This window comes from Nicotiana tabacum, chromosome 4 (assembly GCF_000715075.1).
Source record: "Nicotiana tabacum cultivar K326 chromosome 4, ASM71507v2, whole genome shotgun sequence".
Classification (NCBI taxonomy): domain Eukaryota; kingdom Viridiplantae; phylum Streptophyta; class Magnoliopsida; order Solanales; family Solanaceae; genus Nicotiana; species Nicotiana tabacum.
Window position 1 is genome coordinate 145,614,158 of NC_134083.1, and position 16,463 is coordinate 145,630,620.

Here is a 16,463-nt window from a genome sequence, read left to right on the forward strand (position 1 = left end):
ATTTGGAGCATTTGGAGGCCGAGTCCAGAGGCAAGAGCATTGCGGAGTAGATATTTGACCGGTTTGAGGTATGTAACGATTGTAAATCTAGTCCTGAGGGTACAAAACCCCGAACTTTGTATCATTCTACTATTTTTAGTGACGCACATGCTAGGTGATGGGCGTGTGGGTGTGCACTATTGGGGATTGTGACTTGGTCCATCCCGTAGCAACTGTAAAGTTGCATACTTTGTTGAAACTATATGATACTTATATGTTTTAGAAAGAGTTTATGTAAATTGGGCTGAATGCCATGTTTGGGTCTTGTGCCAATGTTGTTTGGACCCTTAGGGGCCTTTTCTTACTATCCTCTCACTGTTTTCGATTGAAATCTATACTCAGTCATGTTTATACTTGTTTACCGCATAACTCAGTTTTATGACTCTATTTTGATGCATATAAATGTTTTGGGCCGAATGCCCTGTTTTACTTAAATGCCCGAGTGGCTTGAGAGGTTTATGAATGAGTGAGGCCGAGGGCCTGATTTGTTAGGATATTTATGGGATCGGGCTGCACGCCGCAGCATGTTACATATTTATAGGATCGGGCTGCACGCCGCAGCATGTTTGATATCGGCCGAGGGCCTGATTGTGAGGATGAGTGTGGATCGGGCTGCCCGCCTACAACATACTTTATTATTATAGCACGTGAGTTGTCCGTGTAGCACGTGATTTGTCCGTGTAGCACATGAATTGTCCGTGCAGATTATAGCGCTTGGGCTGAAGGAGCCCCTCCAGAGTCTGTACACACCCCAGTGAGCGCAGGTACCTACTGAGTGCGAGTGTCAAGTGCCGAGTGCCGAGTGCTGAGTGACTGGGAGGCATGGGTGATTGTGAGGTATGCCCGAGTGGCAAGAGTGATTGTGAGGTATGCCCGAGTGGCACGAGTGACTGTGAGGTTTGCCCGAGGGGATGTATATGAGTGATGTTTTGCCCGAGGGGCTGTTTATGATTTCATCATTTTTGCTCACCTTTGCATTTCTCTCTGTTTGAAAACTGTTGAAAAGCATCTTTAAATGATTTTTACTAGAACTGGGTTTAAACGAGATGTTTGATTCAAATCCTGATTTTCTAAAAGCAAGTGGTATTTTACTGAGATTTCTTGATATGAACATTTTACTGCTCAGTCTTTATTTATTGTTGTTACTTACTGAGTTGGCGTACTCACGTTACTTCCTGCACCTTGTGTGCAGATTCAGGTGTAGCTGGGCACGGTAACGGTTATTGATTGTTCCGGTGATAGATTTTTTTGGAGATAGCAAGGTAGGTGTTTGGCAATCTCAGCCCCTTCTCTTCTCCCTCTTATCTTCCTCTAGTTGTATTTAGCTATTTTCCAGGCAGAGTTAGCCTTGATATTGTTAGACAGATTGTAGTAGATGCTCATGACTAGTGACACCCTGATGTCGGGCTTTTCCTTCCGCACTTTTATTTTGATTGGAACTCCTTTACGAAGGTTTTTATGTTAAATAACATTGAAATTATCTTTGAAATGAAAATATCAGTTTGTTTTGGAAATGAGTCGGCTTGCCTAGTTCCACGATAGGCGCCATCATGACAGGGGTTAGTTTGGGTCGTGACAGCTTGGTGTCAGAGCCTACGTTACATAGGTCTCACGAGTCATGAGCGAGTTTAGTAGAGTCTTGCAGATCGGTACGGAGACGTCTGTACTTATCTTCAAGAGGCTGCAGAACCCTTAGGAAAATTTCACTTTCTTGTATTCTATTGTGCAAAATTGATTCAGCTTGAAACATAACTCTTTGAATTCCTTCCACACATTCGTATGCGCACATGAGCGCTCGGTATCAGTTGTGCATCGCCAGCTTGTGATTCTATGAACGAGGTTCGAGATGTGTATTATATGTTTTGGTGATGGGCTAGTTTGGAGGACTTGAGGCCAGGTTTAAACCGTAGTTTTGGCTAGGTAGCTTCAGTTGTAACCTGTACATTTGGACTCATATATCCGGTAATGCCCCTATGAATGGAATTCGTGGCTCGATGAGTGGTAGAATGGCTTTGTGATGAGTATGATGTAACTGCGGGATATGTTAAGACGATTTGAAAATGACGAGAAGTGTTCCCTTGAAATGTGAAGGAAGGCCATTGGGCGCTTGATTTTTGTTTTGATGTGACGCACGGTCTCAAGTGTGAATGTTTTGAAGGATCTTTCACGTTGTTAAATTTTGGGGTAAATTAAATTCTCATGTCTTGTCAATGAGTTTGGACTCAAGAAGAGTAAGTGATTGTGGTTGCGAATGGGTATTTTTGATATTGATTGCTCGAGAAAGATGATCTTCGAAGAGACTTAGAGTCGGTAACATTTTATTGGTTCAGGTGCGACAGCGATACATTTCGATTTGATGCAGCAGTTGGGTAGCAAAGTATGAAGGAAGACATGACGGAAAGTGTTTCGCGGTGGTTGAAGTACTAGCAGGTCAAGTAGGAGAAGTAGAGGTTGAGAAGTTTCTTAAAGGAGACGATTTAACAGAAGTAAGAGTGGCAGATTAGCATATGAATTCACTAGTAGGGTAGTCGTGCGCCTTGAGAAAGTGTAGAATGGTTTGGAATCGTGTTAGTATGTGAATCGGCCTACAGACTCTATTTGGAGTGATGGTTAGTGTACAAAGGAAAATTGAATATGGCAGAAAGGAGTGTGTTTGAAATGAATAGAGGCATGGAGATCTAATTATCGTGTCAGGTGCAATATGACTTGAGATAGGAAGGTATTGTTGACGTACAGTTGATGTCAATAGGGAAAGTGCAGACTTATACAAATGGTGGGCGAGCATGAACTCAGGAGAATTTATGGATTTAGTGGTCGTTGAACTTAGTGCAGTGTCATTGGAAGATGTCGGTAAGGAATTCCACATGTGGGTTATCTCCTATGTGCAGCTAGCGGTGGCGTGATGTTGATGAAGCTTTTGCGAGGAATATTACTTGCTACCCGGTAGGAGGTCGCGTGTATGATTTTGGCTGGAGATTTGAATATTCATGAAAGGCTTAATAAAAGACTTGTCGAGCAGGTTAAAGGTGCGAGACCTTGGTAATTGAGAAGGAGAAATTCTTACGGGTTCTAATTTTATATAATTGCAGCTTAAGGCTAAGTGGGGGCGTCTGCTATCGACGAGTTGATTGCACGGTTATGGGTCGTATTAGTTTCGGTTCGGGGTATACCGGTGAATCAATTATGACTTGCAGAGGTCAAGATCGAGGATGACTCGGGTAAAGGAATTTCTGGACACAAGTTGTATTACTCTATATGGTTATAGGAGGACCATAAAATAATTGAGTGGTTATTCACAGAGAATGTAGTGTACATGGAGCGGGAATTTGCTAGGTTGCGTAGGAGTGTGGGTTACTCTTTATTCCCTTGGGTGTTGTTGTGCTAATGGGGCACAGGTCATTTAGGTCCGTTTGGTTGGTTAATTCGAGATTTGAGTAGAGTGGATGACTCTCGAGGATGGTTCCAATGGATTCAAGATTTATAAATATGGCTAGAAAACTGGGAGTTGCATTGAACGGTGTTGAGACTCGTGGCATCTTATATCATTGTGAATTATGCATCTCAGTATCAAGAAGGTGAAGGAAACAGTTTTAGGTTCACATAAAGTCTATTCGAAGTAAGCATTTTATTTTTGGTTGTGGAACCTTTGGGATACATAAAAAGGGAATTCGGCGGCTTATAAGCCTTAGGGCGGCATGATTTTATGCTAGAGTTTGTGGGGTAAGTTTTAGTTAAGGATAATAGTGTTCTAACAAGGAAAAAGTAGCAATTTGAAGGCAATTTAGAAAGAACTTGGAGAAATAGGACAGCTTAGTAGTAGGCTGCGTTAGCACAATAATGGGTATGATCGGTTCTTTGGGTACTTATGATGTGGCTAGTATCTTCGGGTGTTTCGTGGAAATGCTCTCAAATTTGGCAACCTGTGTGGCTTGGTGGAGTTAGAGGAATTCAGTTCAGATAGCTTGGTTATGTGCAAATGGATTTCAAAGTGTTCATGATGGGTTCTTCCATGGTTTGAACCGGATATTTTCTACCGATGTACAGAACGTGTTGTGTGTTATGATTTCCTCCTAGAAAGAAGCAAGAAAGGGGTTTCTGACTAATAAGGTATGTAATTTGCTAGTGACTCAGAGTTGATAATGGAATTCTTATGCTTGTCACATGATGGCATAATAGATGTGGTGTGTTGTGCGGGAATAGGATTTACATGTACAAGGTCACAGTTTAGTTTTGAAGGGAAGGAAATACATTCTTAGGCCGCATGAACGGTTTTCGATGACTGGGTAGATGATATTACTATCTGGTATAGCTTGATGAGAGTGTACATTTTAGAAGGGGGTAGTGTGTTCTGATTTATGGGTACTTCGATGGTATTGCGGCACTCTCCTGGTTGATCGACTGTTGATATTCAAATTTTTTCCAGGTGGCACGGAAGAATTTTTTTTAAGTATTTCTCATGGGATGATTATGTATGAGAGAGGTGTTAGGCATTCGGGCGGTGGAGGTGGAATCAAATATGGTGATTCATGTGTTCTATGGAATTGGAGATTAGGAGTTCTTAGGAGCCGATTGTTTCATGGTTGTGGACTGTGAAGTTGTGGCCGGAGCTAGCCAGATGATAGAAGGTGTTATGATTCCATCATTGTGGACTTTCGGAGGTTGTTTATCTATTGGTGGATGGCCATAGTTGACTTGGGCCCATTGGTAGGCCCAATTAGGATGTGTATTCTACACCGAGCCGGATTGATTGATTGGCTCCATACTGCTATTGTTGAAGGATGTGCCATTCGGTTGATGTGAAGCTTATTCGTGTTCTGAAACGATATGTGAGTTACTCTTCTATGCTACGAGGAGTTGTGATTCGTTGGTTTTATGCACATACGGTGCGGTTCTATTGTGGCTTTATAGCGGAATTTGAGCGAGAATAGTATTGGATATTGCTTGGTTGATGACGTATTGGTTATGTTCTTTTGGATTTTATGTGGCATGGTGTCGTTTGCTTCTGTGTGGTTATGGTAATGCACTTTGGGTACTTGATGTCGAATTGCGCATGGTTATTGATTTTAGCAGGGTGGCTTGAGGTGTTTCATATGGACCAGTATTTGGATAGGGTCGCGTATTGCAGCAGAGTTATGTGGAAATATGATCCCTTGTGTAAGATTCGTGTGTTATGGTTCTGCGGTGCGTGATGGGTTCTTAACATTACGTCAGGGTGGTACTCGTTGAGCTTGAGGAACGATTCTCCTATTTGGGTCATTGTTATGATTGGGTACATTTGGAATGTTGCTATCTGGTGCACGGATTACACGGGTTGTGGCTTTAGATTGTATTGATCTGTCATGTCACTAGAGTGGTCGTGTTGGATGAGACGAATTCATTGGGCCTAGAATGGATGCTATCAGATTTGATTGTGGTATAATTGGGAGGATAATATCGGAAGTCAGCTTTGAAATTGGCTATAGTTCTTGTAGAAGGAACGAGGGCTCCATGACCTGTTGGTCTAATGAGTGGTTATGAATTTGGTATGTTTCTTTCATCATCGGCAGTGTACGAAGGTTTTAGAATGAGGTTTTGTCTGATATGAGGTTTATTACCAGCACTGAGTTGATTTGAGTCGATACTGTGATATGAAATCATTTCTTCGAGCATTCGAGCTATGTGGTATTTGAATTTGAGTATTTGAGTTATGGTTACAGCTTTTGGTACAGCTTGTTCAGACTTATATGGTATGTAGATGCGAACATCTGATCTTATAAGAAATTTTGGATGTCGTAAATTTGATTCGAAGGCTTGTGTGCTAGGTTAAATTGAGGAAGTTCAGTTATGATGTGCTATCAGACCTCTATGGGATATGGAGACGTGGGATCACCATCGGGTATGTGCATGGGAAAGTTACACAGCCATTTCTTGGCTTTTGGAACAACTTTCAGCACGTTCGAGGACGAACGTATGTTTAAGTTGGGGAGGATGTAACGACCCGGCCGGTCGTTTCGAGAGTTATAGCCCCATTTCCCCCATTTTTTTTTCATTTATCCTCTTAAGCTATATCATGATATACCGGGTTAGTTGGTTCGGGCCCAGAGTGGTTTCGGAGTGAAATGAGACACTTAGTCTCTTATTTAGAACCTTAAGTTAAAAAAGTCAACCGGATGTTGACCTATGTGTAAACGATCTTGGATTTGAATTCAGATGGTTCCATTAGCTCTGTTAGGTGGTTTTGGACTTAGGAGTGCATCAGGAATGTGATTTGGAGGTCCGTGGTAGAATTAGGTTTGAATTGGCGAAATTGGAAATTTGGCAATTTTGGTCGGCAGTGGAAAATTTGATATCGGGGTCGAAATGGAATTCCGGACGTTAGAGTAGGTTTGTAGTGTCATTTTTTATGTGTGTGCAAAATTTGAGGTCATTCGGACCTGATTTGGTTGGTTTCGGCATCGGTTGCCGATTTTGGAAATTTAGAAGTTCTTAGGCTTGAATCCGAGGGTAATTTGATGATTTGATGTTGTTTTGAGTGATTCGAAGGTTCGACTAAGTTGGTATGTTAATATATGACTTGTTGGTATTTTTGGTTGAGGTCCCGAGGGCCTTGGGGTGATTACGGGTGGTTAACGGATTTGTCAAAATTAGAAAATGCAGTTGAAGCTGCTGCTACTGCTATTTTCGCACCTGCGGAAGAAAGAGTCGCACGTGCGAGGCCGCTGGTGCACGTGGGGAGTTCGCATGTGCAGGCAATGCTGGGCTAGGCAAGTTGCGCAGGTGCAAGTTGGAGGTCGCACCTGCGAGCCCGCAGGTGCGAAACCTGGGGCGCAGATGCGGAAAGGGGGATGCTGGGCAGGCTTCGCAGAAGCGTAGTATGAGCGCGCTGGTGCGCTTGCGCAGGTGCGAGAATTTGCTGCGCAGATGCGGAAAAATGTGATGCCAAGGCTGGAGCGCAGGCGCGAAGGATTTGGCCGCACCTGCGAGCCTGCATGTGCGAGGCTTGGAGCGCAGGTACGGAAGCTGGGGAATTAAGTGGAGTTCGCGGATGTGGTGCCTTGACCACAGGTGCGGTCCCGAAGGCACGGAAAAAGAGCCCGCAGGTGCGAAAACCTAGGCAGAAACCATAAATAGAACACTTTGCGAATTTGGTTCATTTCCACCATTTTCTAGTCGGGTTGTGGAGCTTTTGGATTGATTTTTGAAGGGTGATTCAAGGGCTATCAGTGAGGTAAGTTGCTTGAGCCCTAATAATTGTATATATGGTGATTTTACGTTGTTTAGTCATTGTAATTAGTGAAAATGAGGGGTTAGGGCTTGAGACTTTGGGAGAAGTAATTTAAGGATTTGAAGGACCAAACGATGTCGGATTTTGATGAATTTGGTATGGTTAGACTCGTGAATGAATGGGCTTTCTAGTTTTGTAAATTTTGTTGGATTTCGAGACGTGGGCCTGGGGGCCGGGTTTGAGCCAATTTCGGGTTTTGGTCTAATTGTATAGCTTTTCTTGTGGAATTCATTCCATTAGCGTATATTGATGGTATTGTACTGATTGTGAATAGATTTGGAGCATTTGGAGGCCGATTCAAGAGGCAAGAGCATTACGGAGTAGAGATTTGATCGGTTTGAGGTAAGTAACGATTGTAAATCTAGTCCTGAGGGTTACGAAACCTCGAATTTTGTACCATTCTACTATTTTTAGTGACACACTTGTTAGGTGACGGGCGTGTAGGCGTGCACTGTTGGGGATTGTGACTTGGTCCGTCCCGTAGAAACTGTAAAGTTGCATACTTTTTTGAAACTATATGATACTTATATGTTTTAGAAATAGTTTCTGTAAATTGGGCTGAATGCCATGTTTGGGTCTTGTGCCAGTGTTGTTTGGACCCTTAGGGGCCTTTTCTTACTATCCTCTCACTGTTTTCGATTGAAATCTATACTCAGTCATGTTTATACTTGTTTACCGCATAACTCAGTTTTATGACTCTATTTTGATGCATATAAATGTTTTGGGTCGAATGCCCTGTTTTACTTAAATGCCTGAGTGGCTTGAGAGGTTTATGACTGAGTGAGGCCAAAGGCTAGATTTGTGAGGATATTTATGGGATCGGGCTGCATGCCGCAGCATGTTGCATATTTTTGGGATCGGGCTGCACGCCACAGTATGTTTGATATCGGCCGAGGGCCTGATTGTGAGGATGAGTGTGGATCGGGGCTGCCCACCTGCAGCATACTTTATTATTATAGCACGTGAGTTGTCCGTGTAGTATGTGAGTTGTCCGTGCAGTACGTGAGTTATTCGTGCAGATTATAGTGCTTGGGCTGAAGGTGCCCCTCCGGAGTCTATACACACCCCCAGTGAGCGCATGTACCTACTCAGTGCGAGTGCCGAGTGCTGAGTGACTGGGAGGCATGAGTGATTGTGAGGTATGCCCAAGTGGCAAGAGTGATTGTGGAAGTCGAATTTTTGGAGATTTTGACCGGTAGTAGACTTTTTGATATCGGGATCGGAATGCGATTCCGAAAGTTGGAGTAGGTCCGAAATGTTGAATATGACTTGTGTGCAAAATGTGAGATCATTCGGTCGTGGTTTGATAGGTTTCGACATCGGTTGTAGGAATTTGAAGTTTCAAGTTCTTTAAGTTTGAATTGGAGGGTGATTCATGATTTTTAGCGTTAGTTGATGTGATTTGAGGGCTTGACTAAGTTCGTATGGTATTTTAGGATTAGTTGGTATATTTGGTTGAGGTCCCGGTGGCCTCGGGTGAGTTTCGAGTGCTTAACAGATCAAAAGTTGGATTTGAGTTGCTGCTGAAGTCTTCAGGCATCTGTCATTTTCGCACCTGTGGTGGAGAGATGGCAGGTGCATGATCACACATGCGGGGAGGCAAGTGCAGTAGCGGAAAAATGGAAGAGTGTCAGGGGTTGCAGGTGCGAGGTGAATTCCGCATCTGCGATGCCCGCAGATGCGTTAGGGTCATCGCAGGTGCGCAAGATCCGCAGAAGTGGAAGGGATTTTATCGCAGCCCTTTTATCGCAGGTGCGAAGGCAGAGGGGTTAAGTGATTTGCGCAGATGCGCACCTTTTGGCCACACAAGCGCACCCGCAGGTGTGAGCCCAGCCTTCGCAGGTGCGGAAATACCTGGGCAGTGGTTAAAACCGAAGGGCTTCGCGATTTTTGTCATTGTTTGGACTTTGCAACTCGGTTTAGGGTGATTTTTGAGAGCATTTTGTGAGTGAATAGGCTTTCGGATTTTGTGACTTTTACCCGATTCCGAAACGTGGGCCCGTGTCGACCTTTTAGGGCGAATTTCAGAATTTTTGTTAAAATATTGATTTAATTAATTAGATGAGTCTATTATGATTATAATTATGATATATAATTGCTTTTGGCTAGATTTGGCCATTCAGAGCCGGATATTCATGGAAAGGGCATTCTTATGGATTGATTGAGCTTGACTCGAGGTAAGTATCTTGCCTAACCTTGTGTGGGGGAACTAACCCTTAGTATTTGAGTCATCTATGTTGATTGTAGTCTGTGTATGCGAGGTAACGAGTGCGTGCTCGGACTTATTTGTGGAAAGTTGGCCTTTTAGGGTTCTTATGTCCTTATATTCACCATGTATGATGTTGTTTTTGATACGTTTGAATTCCTATTTGCTAGTTTCACCTCTACATGCTTTGATTAGAGATAATTGCTTTAGGATTCACTCTTACTGTCTATCTGACCCTTATTTGACTTAACCAAAGATTTTACCTTTTCTATCGTCGTGCTATATTTTTCATAACTGCTTATCTTTAATTGAAATCATTATTTTCTCATCCTATAATTGTTTAGTCTTAATTGGAGTTATGATTATCTTTCGCTGCTTATCCTTACTTGAATTGTTGAATATTCCTCGTAATTGCTCAACCTCAAAAGGAGTTTAGGTAACCTATATCTTAGTTGACTTGCCATTATTTGGAACTATTTGACTCGTGTTGGCTTCTTATTGTTGACTTGAATATTGTGAAATCGTTGCTATATTTTTGTTTTGTTTTCCCTTGTTAAGTTGTCGTCCTTGTGCCTAGCATTCTTTACTGTGGTTATTCCTTGTGAATGAGTTCTACCGTTCTTGTGATTTAAATTCTTGAGTTGATTTTCTCGACGTACTTTGCATTTCTGTCATTGTTGCTTTTGTACTCGTTGTGGTGATGTACGAGGTTTCTGTCGTGTTATAGTTGTTATCTCTGTTGTTTGCGCTGCATATTTAAATTGGGACTACAGACGTATTCCGGGAGATCCCCCAGCATTGCATATTTATTTTGGGACTACAGACGTATTCCGGGAGATCCCCCAGCATTGCATATTTAAATTGGGACTACAGACGTATTCCAGGAGATCCCTCTGTCTTGCATATTTACTTTGGGACTACAGATGTATTCTGGGAGATCCCCCAGCACTGCATATTTATTTTGGGACTACAGACGTATTCCGGGAGATCCCCCCCCCCCCATACTGCATAATTAATTCGGGACTACGGGACGGTATCCCGATAGATTTTCCCCTATGGTTATATCTGTGTTCGGAGCTGCTAATCTTCCATGCTTGGGTGTCACAAGGTGACTTATACTCGAAGGATATTATTTGAAAAGTTTATATTCGTAAAGTATTTATCTTGATGGAACTATGTTTGAAGATATTTATTTGAAAGGGTTATACTTGAAAAGTATTTATCTTGAAAGAACTATGTTTGAAGGCTAATTATTTGAAAAGTTTATATTTGAAAGGTTTTATCTTGAAAGAACTATGTTTGAAAGATATTTATTTGAAGGAAGTATATTTTAAAAATAATTTCTTATTGGAAAGGATTATATTCTAAAGACCTCAATTTAAAAACTTACGGGTGAAAGTTTACACTTGAAGGATTTGACTAATTTATTGGGGTTGCTGGCTGAGACCTGATGTAAAAACTATTGCAGCTACTGAGTTACTACTTGCCTTTACTGTATTGTGATTTTTGGATTTGGGTTGTGTTTTCGTTCATTCTTCTGTGTCTTATTCTGGTGTTCCGCTGTTACTTGCTATTTTTCCTTCCTTATTGCAGTTGCTATTTTGTTAGCCATATCGCGAGGTCCTTAGATAGATGTCATGTTCTGTCATCCCTATATTTATGCTTGTTCAGTTTATTAGACCAGTGGGTGTCTTGACTAGTCCTCATCACTACTTCACCGAGGTTAGTCTTGATACTTACTGGGCACCGCTGTGGTGTGCTCATGCTACTCTTTTGCACAATTTCTTTTTGTGCAGACCCAGGTATTTGTTCGTCAGCTAGCTGCATGGACTATCGCTGTGGAGACTCAAGGTAAATCTGCCGCTGCGTTTGCAGGCTTCAGAGTCACCTTTAAGTTTTCATTTTGCACTGTTTATTCTTATTTCTGGACAGTTGTATTTAGAAGTTTTCTAGCAAACACTCTGTAGAGCTTATGACTTGTACTACTGGTTTTGGGAATTGTAAGAGATTATATTTAAATAATGTTGTTATTTTAATTATTGTTAGGCTTACCTAGTCCTTAAGACTAGGTGCCATCATGATACCCAAGTGGAGGGGAAATTGGGTCGTGACAGGTATTTTACTAAGATTTCCTGATATGAACGTTATATGCTTTATTGCTCGCCACCACTGTTCAGTCTTTATTTATTTTTGTTACTTACTGAGTTGGCGTACTCACGTTACTCCCTGCACCTTGTGTGCAGATTCAGGTGCAGCTGGGCACGGTAGCGGTTATTGATTGTTCTGGTGACAGATTTTCTTGGAGATAGCAAGGTAGCTGTTTGGCAATCGCAGCCCCTGCCCTTCTACCTCTTATCTTCCTCTAGTTGTATTTAGCTATTTTCCAGGCTGAGTTAGCCTTGATATTGTTAGACAGATTGTAGTAGATGCTCATGACTACTGACACCCCGATGTCAGGCTTTTCCTTCCGCACTTTTATTTTGATTGGAACTCCTTTACGAAGGTTTTTATGTTAAATAACATTGAAATTATCTTTGAAATGAAAATATCGGTTTGTTTTGGAAATGAGCCGGCTTGCCAAGTTCCACGATAGGCGCCATCACGACAGGGGTTAGTTTGGGTCGTGACAAAATCCGACACCATTAGTTTGGTTTGATAATTGAAAAATTTGAACCAACCCGACCTATGTACATCCCTAACTCCAATACACTTTAAAGAATCATTCTTTCTGATCAATTTGCAATCCACTTTGGCTGAGCAACAGTTATGACAAACTCCTCTGATTTTTTCACCTCCAGATGATGAGCAAGTCATATAGGCCCCTTCAGGATCGCAGTTACGTGTGTAAATCTTGGCATCTGCATATTTCTGGTGAACTAACTGGAGTAAAATATTTTCCCTACCAAAAGGAAGTAAAATATTTTTCAGAACTCTTTTTTAACTTTCCTCATCATATTCCCTACCCCATAACCCCCCCATCCCATCCCACCTCTCACCTCCACCCCCACCCCCACCCCTACCCCATTTTTATATCCCTATCCCCACCACCCCCATACCTCACCCACCCCTCCTCCTCCCCTACCCCCCTTACCCATTTCGTCCCCCGTAATGTTTGCTTAAATTATGTATATATTTTAAACAATATTTTCTACTTACTAATCAAACTCTAAAAATATTTTTTGAAAAACAATTTCCACTCATCAACCAAACATAAAAAAATAAATAATAAAATCACTCATTTAAAAAAATTTAATTTTGAAGAAAATATTTTTTTTCGAACCAAACACACCCATAATGTCACCAAATTTTACCTATGATTTGATTTACTACTAGTATTCGCACCCGCGCGGATGCGCGGACATTAACCATGTCAAGTATTTGAGTTATTTAGATTATATGTAAATAATATTAAAATTTAAACCTTCTCATTAATTATAGATAATCATTGAATATTAATTAAGAAGGACTACATAAAAAAGATTAACCATTTCTCAAATCTCTCAGTTATAATTCTATTTTCTTCTTTGGTACCATTTTCGCCGGTGTCATTGGATCATAAAAATAGTCAGGAAGCAAAATAATAACTCATATTTATGGCAAAACAATCAAAGATCCAGACTATGAAGGACTCTTTGGATACTACTTGACTCTTTTACTACTACTTGAACTCTTATTTTGTGTGTTGATACCTTTCGAAAAATATTTCTATTTTAAATTTCAGTTTCTAAAATTTTATTTTTCAATAGTAATTATTTTTATAATAATGTAAGTGAAAATATTATCCTTAATTCAAAACTTATTTTAGCCGGCTATCTAAAAATTTAAATAATTCTTTCGCCAATGAATTTGTTTTCCAGTATAACTCTATTTTGATATTTGACACTAACTATATTAAATATCTAATTTATTTGAATTATATTTAAATAACCTTAAACTTTAAACCTTCCAGATAATTATAGATAATCGTTAGATATTAATTAAAAAATACAATATGAAAAAAGACTAACATTTTCTCTAATCTTGTAGTGATAATATGTTTTTGCAAAATTTTCATTGGTGTCAATGGAATCTAAAAATAGTCACGAAGTGAAATAATAACTCGTATTTATGGAAAAGCACAAAGGTTGACAAAATATGAATGACTCTTTGGTTACGACATGACTCTTTTACTACGACTTGACCTCTTATTTGGTATGTTGTTATCTTTTAAAAAATATTTCTATTTTGAAATTCCAATTTCTAAAACTTTATATATATTTCAATAATGATTATCTTTATAATGATGCAAGTGAAGATACTATCCTTAATTTAAAATCCACTTTAATCGGCTATCTAAAAATTTAAATAATTTTGTTGCCGGTGAAACTTTATTTCAGTATGACTCCATTTTGAGTTTATCGATATCTCTACCCACAGATTTTGAATTTTGAATACCCTATATATACAGATTTTTTGTTCTTTGAATCATTAAATGTTAATTTAGGTGATTTTTATTATATAACATTGCACATTTTGTCTTAAACTGTCAAGTAATTTTTTCTCGACACCATACTTGGCTTAACCTCAATGCAAACAACTCAAATTGCATTTAAATTCAGATTTGAATATCATATCAGTTTGTTAGTGTGATGACCCAAAAGGTCATCTTATGTTTTAGAACTCGAATCTGCGCTCTTAAGCCTTAAAAATCTCATTTTTACACTCCTCGATTTGCATGCGCAGTCTGGCCAGGTTTCCGGAAAGCTTTTATGTTGAAAATAATGAAAATAAGAATTTTTGCCTTAAAAGTTGATTTTAGTTGACTTCGGTTAACATTTTTGATAAACGGGCTCGGATCTGTGCTTTGATGGTTCCGGTAGGTCCGTATCGAATTATGGGACCTGGGCGTATGCCCGGAATCGAATTTGGAGGTCCCTAGCTTGAGTTATGAATTTTTGATGAAAATTAAAAGTTTGGAAATTATTTATTTTTAAGAATTGATTGATATTTGGCATTGTTCGTATCGGGTCCGTATTTTGGTTCCGGAGCCCGGTACAGGTTCATTATGATATTTAAGACATGTCTATGAAATTTGGTGAGAAATGGAGTTAATTTGACGTGATTCGGACGTCCAGTTGAGAAATTAGAAGTTTTAAAGTGTTCTTGAGAATTTCATTTGATTTGATGCTAAATTTAGAGTTCTAGGTGTTATTTTGGCGATTTGATCCCACGAGCAAGTTCGTATGATATTTTTGGACTTGTGTGCATGTTTGATTTGGAGCCCTGAGGGCTCGGGTGAGTTTCGGATTGGCCACGGGATGTTTTGGACTTGGAAAAAATCTAGTTTCTGCAGATTCTTGTATCTATCATATCCTTCTTCGCGTTCGCGAAAATCCTCTCACGAACGAGAAGAGTAATCTGATGTGGCTAAGACTTCTTCTTCGTGAATGCGAAGGCCTGATCGCGAACGCGAAGTGATGGGGGATTTACCCTTCGCGAACGCGACCGACTCAACGCGAACGCAAAGCATGTGGGGACCTGGGGGAAGGGGGGGGTTTGGTCGTTCCTTCAGTGCGAATGCGAAGGCCAGAGGGAAGTGATCATCACGAACGCGAGCTGGGTCTCGCGAATGAGAAGGCTTGGCAGTGAGTACCCTTTGCGAACGCGACAGTGCTCTCGCGAACGCGATGAACACTGTCGCCCAGCACTTAACAGAACCCAAAACGAGATTTTTGCCAAAAAACTCATTTTTCTCAAATATCAAATGGTGAGGGGCGATTTTTAAAGAGTCATTCCTTCCCCAAATTGTTGGTAAGTGATTCTAAACCATCTTCTTTCAATTACCCATTACATTTCTTGAATTTTCAACCTAAAATCTAGAGTTTTCATGGTTGAATTAGGGGTTAGGGTAGAAAATAGGGATTTCGGGAATTTTGGAATTTAGACTTCAATTTGAGGTCGGATTCCAAAACTAATTACATATTCGGGCTCGGGGGTGAATGGGTAAAAGGATTTTGGTCCGAACCTCGGGTTTTGACCAAGTGGGCCCGGGGTCGATTTTTTGACTTTTTGGAGGAAAATTTGGAAAATTTAATTTATGCAATATAATTGATTCCTTTAGCAATATTTGATATTATTGAGTCATTTTTGAATAGATACGAGTGGTTTGGAGGTGAATTCCAAAGAAAAAGTGGTTATTGAGAATTAAGTGGCATTCGGAGCGAGGTAAGTGTTGTGTCTAACACTGACTTGAGGGAATTAGGAACCTTAGATTATTTGCTAAGTGAAATTCATGTGAGCGGCGTATATGTGAGGTGACGAGTACCTATGCGCCGCTAATTTACCTGTTTTTCCATGATTCTCTGTTTTGCTGATATTGTCTCATTCCTATGCCAAATTGCTACGTGTTATACTAGTGTTGTTCAAATTATCGTTCTTATTATATTTACGGACTTTTCTAGTGATAATTGAGTTTTTATTTCAAGTTGAGATTGATATAATGGAACCAAATGTTAAAGTAAGGTTTTTACTTGTTATTATATCTCCCTGTTGTTATTTATGCATTGCATTATGGTAAGGGAGAGTGTTAATGGACGAAGTGTGATAACGTGCCATATTGTTAGTATTAATGCACGAAGGGTGATGCCATGCCATATTGTGAGTGTTAATTCACTAAGGGTGATGCCGTGCCATATTGTGAGTGTTAATTCACGAAGGGTGATGCCGTGCCATGATATGAGAGTAAAAGCACGAAGGGTGATGCCGTGCCGTTTCTATTAATTTTATGGTGATATTGAGAGTAAAAGCACGAAGGGTGATGCCATGCATTTTTCTTTACTGTATTCACTATTCATGTTGATTCATGGTATATTGACTGCTCCGGTGATCATTCTGTTGTAGTTCATTATCTTGTATTCCGCTCAGTATGTCTCCCCTCCCGACATTTCCTGTTTAGTACTTCATTCCTGTTATTTG